A 6,766-nucleotide genomic window follows, 5' to 3' on the forward strand; every position below is an offset into this window, starting at 1 on the left:
CCTAGTATTTTCATCTATGATGAACTTGGATGTTTTTGTTAAAATAAGAATGGTGAAATGATTTTCCAAAATTAGCCAATGAGACAAACAATATTTCTTCGTTAATTTTTGAACACCGTATTTAGTTATTACGCTAAACTGATGAACTGTTACATGCACATCAATGAACAATATTTTAAGAATATCCTTGTAAGTAATGTACTTCTGGGATAACCAGGCAGTCCCCTACAACCATCTAATTGCTCGCGACTATAAGACAGACAGACTTAAAGTTAATGAAATTAAAAGCCCAACCGGTGACTTATAGAAGAGTCGCGGGTGTGAAGTATTATTTTACCAATGCCACAAACGAATGATTGCAATGCAAGTAGGACATGCAAAAAAATCTGCTTAGAATGAAGAAGCTCCTTAAACCTAAATCAAACAATACCATTATCAAACAATCTGAAATTAAATTGAAACTGAGACAATCATTTTCGCTATTTTCACGCTTCCTCGCATTGAATAAAATGAAGTGAGCCTTTCGCTATTATTGTCACCGTAGAATTTCGATTACCAATATATGAAGGATGAGCATCGGCAGATTTTTGCGTAAATATTAAATGGATGGTCCCTCGCACATTACACAGCAATGCAGGGGAGCGGCTGTATGAACATAAGACGATTCATGCTTTGCCGATGCGGGCGAGCGCATTTGACTTTTTAATTTTTATTCGGGTCTTTTTGTGACGCGGGTGAAATTAAGGTATATCTTTGTGTGGCCTTACGGAAAATTTAAAAATCATGCCGGCTTCAAATTTGGAGAATATGTAACTACAGGGTGTCCCATCAATTACTACACATAAAGAACAGCCTGTATCCTCCACATTTCTTAATGAAATGTTTCGATTTTCCACCAAATGATAATGTAACGGTACTTTTTGATTATTATCGTGGTTGCTATGGTAATTTGATTAGTGATTTCCTAGCAACCAATTACATTGTTGTAGTGATTTTGTTTAATTCTGATTTAGAATAGATCACTGTTAAATCATGTATATGTCTCTGAAACAAAAAGCCTAGATGGTATGCTGGTTTTAGGAAACCAAATTTCTGTCAGTCTGAACCATAGATTTTGGTGTTAAGAATCCCTATTTGATTGCAGAGAAGCCCCTTAATGTCATCAAGTGAGCTGTCTGTTGTCTACGAGGTGTGATCTTTGGATTTGCCATACAATAGGTTATCCAGTGGCCCCATAATCGGGCCATGCCTTTTTTGACAAAAAAGGAAATGCTGACTATGAATGGAGCCAGCTCTCATAAGATGCTGATTCAGTACTCCATTACAAAACTTCATAGATGTCTAGAGGAATTCTCAATCCAGTGTGGTTCCAACAGGATGGTGCGCAATGTCTTTCAGCACACAAAACAATTCATGTTCTGCATAGGCATTTCGGTGACAGAATCTCAGCGCTCCAAACTGTAAACGACTGGACCGCATTACTCGCCTGACCTAAATCCACTGGATTTTTACTTGTGGGGCTAGCTGAAGAACACAATGTACCAAAACAAACGATAACTATTCATGATTTAAAGAAACATCTGCAATAACACAGTTGATTGTCAATGTACTGAGCTATTTCAACAATAGACTGAATCATGTGATAAAATTGAAATGTTCTCCCATCTAGCATATTTTGTAAACTAATTTGATTTTAGTCCATTAATTTATCTCAAGCAGTTTGAAAATGACAGGTAGTTCTTTATGTATAGTTATTAATGGGACACCCTGTACTATGTCTTTTAACCTCCGTGAAGAGATGCTCCAATCACAATTTTCCTATACAGAGTGTTTCAAAATACCAAGACTTCAGAAAATGGACTATAACTTCGGTTGCAGTCAAATAAAGCCAAATTTTATTGAGATTGAAGAGGGACTGTTCTGAAGCTATCGACAAAAATGTATTTGATGCGAGACGAATAAGTGGGAAGAAACAGAGCGTGACTTAACTCAGTCAAATTTACTTGCGCAAAGCTGACTGACAGAATAGATGATTAACAGAAACAACAGGATACATAATTGATTTATTACACATTTTGCATCATCAACCTATTCATATGAACTCAAAATACTTTGTTGGCAACGTTGCTACTTAGATTTCAGTTGGTCACTCTCAGATTTTATTTCAAAGATATCATTAGCAGTGCAATTCCATGGTATCCTCTTATTGGGAAAACGAAGTTATACCTAGTTGCAAGAATTAAGATGATTTACAAAACTTCTCAGAACTTCTCAAAGTCGGATTCGCTAAAAGAAAACAAGGAAATGATTACATTCTTATGATACATTGATATTATGTTATTATTGACATTTGTGGATTAAAGAACTTTTATCCCAAAGTCAAATCTGAAAAACCAATGATTGAACTGCCATCTAATGATTTTAGGACGACCGGTACGTAGTAGGCCTGTTATCGTGAAATCCGTCGCGTTAAACGATTACGTCCAGTTAACGCCACGTACGCGTCTGAAACTTCTTCGCTTAAATATGAAACATAGAGTTCGTATATGGTGAATTTTTGAGACTTGGTGATTGAATATTGCCGAAATAAAAAAATTGAAACTCTAAAGTAGCGCCGCCCTGTCTAGAAGTAAATCTGTATTAATCCGCGCTTAAAATAGTGCCACACATACATTTTTGAAATGGCACTTTACAACCCTATGTTCACCATAAAATTGAAAATTTGCAACAACATTTTTGGGATCGGTTGGTACCCTAATTATTAACATTTTTCCATTATTAACCAATGTTGTAGAATCGCAACACAAAAGTAGTTCTTTTAAGCCCCAAGAGATGACAGCACCTTACAATACCTTCAACTGGTTGGCATTGCACAATCAATGCCTCCAAGACTTAAATATGTCAAGAACTTGTTGTTTCCTTGAAAAGTTCAGATGTTATAATATTGAAATATAAAGCCTAAAGAGTGCATATATCTATCGAGTTCATTTATTTTACATTTGGAAATCTGTAATTTGGTCCATGAGTTTTAGTGTGCAAAACAACATTGGTTGACTGGGGTAAAATGACATTTGGACAAATATCTTTTTAATTGACGTTTCCCCCTTTAAATCTATTTCTATTGATTTTAGCATTTTTATCCTTGCATTCAGTTGCTGAAGCAATGATCGATGCTGGTAAGAAATCTCATGTTGGTTACCCTTTTCTTGAAGCCCAATAATCCCCTCCAGCCACGAATAAACATTGGTCTGTTATAAACCTATTATCTCGATGATGTTAGATGTGATTTCTTAGATCATTAGTCGACAATATCGAGATTCACCAGAGGTAGACTATGCCCATGTGGTTATGCCGGAAATTGTTGTTCAAAATGCGATGTATACCTGTAGTCAGCCAGCCAACCTTAAAAAACTATCCTAAAATTCGACGATCACGGCATTTTTTGTTACAGCTTGGCATCTGGGCTCATTTGATAGCAGAGTATGTGGGCTATCATGTGTGGTGGATGCCTTTTACAATTTTTTCGTTTTTTGGCCTACAGGGGGCGTTAAAGTCAGACATTTTGAAACTTAAACATCTTCATTTTCATTCGGCAAGGAAATACACTTTAAACTACTTTTGCTAAATAATTCGAATATCTCATCTTGGGTTTGGAGTAATTTTACAATCTACTGTGTTAGAAGACTAAAACAAACTATTTTGTAAGTTTCCATTAGGAGAAACTGTTCTTTGAAATCAGAGGCATAAATCTGAAAATATATTCTTGTCAAGTGTATGGAAACTTTCCATGTTTTACCAATGTTGCGAATTTGGAACATTTCAAAAAACTATGTCAAACAGAGGCAACAATTAAGATAACTATCATTACTATTAGTATCTTAACACGTTAAGAAAATGAGTAATTTTTTGCCCACTAGAAATGTGCTTGGTTAACAAACGGTCATATAGGCGCCTATTCTCTGCTTTAGTTGTTTATTTCTGTATATCGGGAAGTTTATTTTGTCGCTTATCGTCCGAAAGTTCGGTATTTTCTTGGTGTGTGTGACAGCCGATTTTTTACACATTTGGTGATTTTGACTCGGCAAGTATACGTGTCCCATCGATTCAACACAGCAGCTAATGTCGAATCGATACTCAGCGTTCACGTGCGCCCAAGTCTAGTACACGCACAGTATAGTTTTTACAGATCGCAGCACGTCGAGCAACGCTGTAAACTTTCACTGTTACTAAGTAAAATGATTACCGGTAATAGTCAGTAGGGTTTCTGCTGCTTTCGCAGAAACCCTCCTGTAATTCTGTTGATTATTATCATTATTATAAATTTTCCACTTTCCAGCCAAAATTTTTTCATGAAATGTAACAGCTTATAAACGTAATTTTCATTTCTGTCAGAAATATAACTCAGTGCCTGACCATTTCGAATTTGCGTATAGTAATTTATTACGAATTAATCCCGTGTATTTACCGGGTCTAAACAGCGACAAGAATAACGCAAAGGATTGTCATCCGGAGATAAAAGTACATCCCGAAAAGCCTACAAATTACCGGACGACCTCGAGCGTCAAACTCAACCGTAAATCGCGAATTCAGGCTCATAATTAGTCCGGATCCGTCATTTACTGCGGACAATATGCAGCCAACATGGCGGATGGTTGAAATCATTTCAGCTTAAATTTATCGCAAATTCATTGCGAGTTTTAGGACTTTAATGAACTATGATCCCTAAAATGAGTCAATTGATTAATTCTATTAGTAAATCAATTTACGTTGGCTACATTTCCTGAAGATTTCTGGCTCAAATCAACGTAATATGGACAGGAATGGTAGGGATCTTCCTATGGAATTTTACTTCCGCGTTCACTTGACGACTCGGATCGACGACAACGACAGCAGAGTTTATGCAATTTAAGGTGAGAATCCACTAACCAGGGAATGTTAGACATGATTTCTTGGTCTAACTGCAGTTGAGGTTACCTTTCCACTGGGTGGTGCTATGATATGAGTACATATGATAGCAAATGAGTACTCTGCAAAGCAATCATCATTGTTGGCTACCTACTTGCCTAATGCCTAGCTTTTTGTGGGGCTAGAATAGATGTAGGCCCGTAATGTAGTGTGTAGAGCCATTGGAAAGCCTTAGTAGTTAGTAAGGGACTGGTTTACACTTGTGTATTCGACTATTTATTTCGATTACTTTCTTTCCAGCTATTAATCGTGGAATGAACTGTTCACTGCAGTCTTCAATTCTTTTGCCGATTCTTGCAGCTGGTGGGAATATATTTAAACCACAGTGTGCAAGTGTACGTTTCAAATTAAGCGTCTCAGATGCTGTAAGTACTTGACGTTTTTGTGTAATTGTTTTTTTTTCTAATGTCATGTTTAAAATATTAGATCAGTAATCTGTCGTGCTAGTGTACATGCAGAATTTGATTCATTGTTATTATGGGATGATAATTCACGAGCATCAAGAGTCCTACGATATACCCTAGATATGAAGCTTTTAAAAGTTTTTCAGAGACTTGTTTTGGAGTAAACCGAATAATCCTTAAAATACCAATTCCACATGGCTTAACGGTCGGTGTCTATGCTCTGCGAGACAGTAGTAATAGATGTTTCACGACAAACGCACGATTTAAATATTTATTATACTTTCTTTCACTCCTCTATTATATTACATAACTGAGTAATTCTTACATTAGATTGCTTAATTACAGGTGGAAAGAGGTCAGATGGCATGAAAATCGACTGTGGCTGACTAATTGACGCGCGCAGATAAAGCGTTGAGGTTTCAAAAGATGTAGCCAAAATGCTTGTATCATCAGGGGTAGTCGAATTATCCGAAGATAAATGAAAACTCCACCTTGTTGATCGTCAGTTGATTTAGCTGTAATTATTTCGTCTGGATCAATCGACACATAATTCATTTCTAAATATGTGTTCAGTAGAATTTCTTTCAATACAATAAGAATCTATTTGACTAATTTTTAGGCCAGCCGTAGGCTGAGCCTATTACTATACAAATGGAGCGAATTTAAATGACATGGTTTCCACACAAAAGGCTCTTTTGCTTGCCAAGTGAGGGCATATTCGAACAAATCACGTATTTAAGCGTAATCCATTCTCGGAATCGTAGCGAGCAGAATTTTGAAATAGGGTCTCATAAAAATGTTTTCTGCATTTTTCACGAAAGTTAAATCGGGAAAATTTCAATTTTTATCAGCCAATCAGGAAGTTGTGTCTTCCGTGTGATTGGTTTATCTGAAAATATCAGCAGCTGTTCACGTGAATTATCGCGATTTCATTACTGGCGCTTTTGCGCATGACGTCATGTATCAACACGCGACAATACTTCCGCGTTCGCTACGTGTTCGCTGATTGGCCCATTTACTGGGAAATTCCACAGAAGCCTAATGTGGTTTGTTACAAGCGCTGTGATTGGCCCGACCCGATTCTGGCATGGCTTTAGCTTAGTGGGTTCGAATCCCTTGACGGGTGAAGATGATGGATCCTATCAATATCTATTGAAACAAATAAGTTTCCCGGTTGGGCAGCCGCGGATATCTACCGGAAGTGTTCCGGTTCGATATTTCGAGGTTTCTTTGAATTTTGGAGTGATATTGAAATCCGGTAAATACGGCAGCGGTAGATTGTGAAAACCCATTGCATGATATTTGTATTACTTAATCAACGAAAAGCGTCGGGGCCGCGCCAGGAGTTTTCGTGATTCAAGTAGCGCAATAGCCTACTTCTTCGTGTTCTTCCACCT

This window comes from Tubulanus polymorphus, chromosome 2, assembly GCF_964204645.1.
Source record: "Tubulanus polymorphus chromosome 2, tnTubPoly1.2, whole genome shotgun sequence".
Lineage (NCBI taxonomy): Eukaryota > Metazoa > Nemertea > Palaeonemertea > Tubulaniformes > Tubulanidae > Tubulanus > Tubulanus polymorphus.